This window comes from Carlito syrichta, unplaced genomic scaffold (genome assembly GCF_000164805.1).
Source record: "Carlito syrichta isolate Samal-C Ts95f unplaced genomic scaffold, Tarsius_syrichta-2.0.1 Scaffold130552, whole genome shotgun sequence".
In the NCBI taxonomy this organism is placed as follows: domain Eukaryota; kingdom Metazoa; phylum Chordata; class Mammalia; order Primates; family Tarsiidae; genus Carlito; species Carlito syrichta.
Genome location: NW_007074648.1, coordinates 21,622 through 22,004, shown reverse-complemented (window position 1 = coordinate 22,004; position 383 = coordinate 21,622). Strand labels below are relative to the sequence as shown.

General features: G+C 52.0%; 1 protein-coding gene across 1 annotated transcript in view; it reads left to right on the top strand.

Annotated features, from left to right (window-relative positions):
• The window catches only part of TJP3 (tight junction protein 3), a 19,655-nt gene that overhangs the window by 2,512 nt on the left and 16,760 nt on the right, over positions 1 to 383 (top strand).

The following is a 383-nucleotide window of genomic DNA, read 5'->3' as shown; positions in this document are numbered from 1 at the left end:
TGGGCTCAGGCAATCCACTCACCTCAGCCTCCCAAAGGTGCGGGATTACAGGCTGAGCCACTGAACCCGGCTTAATTTTTTTTCTTTTTGGCTTGGAGTCTCACTCCGTCACCCAGGATGGAGGGCAGTGGCGTGCTCATGGCCACCCCAGTGTCGACCCCCTGGGTTCCACTGATCCTTCCACCTTAGCCTGCTAAGTAGCCGGGACTATAGGTGCACAATACCACACCCAGCTAATTTTTTATTTATTGTAGAGATGAGATCTTGCCAAGTTGCCTGGGCTGGTCTTAAACACGTGGGCTCAGGCAATCCTCTTGCTTTGGCCTCCTAATAATTGTTAAAATATTTTAGGCCAAGGGAGGCCGAGGCGAGTGGATTGCCTG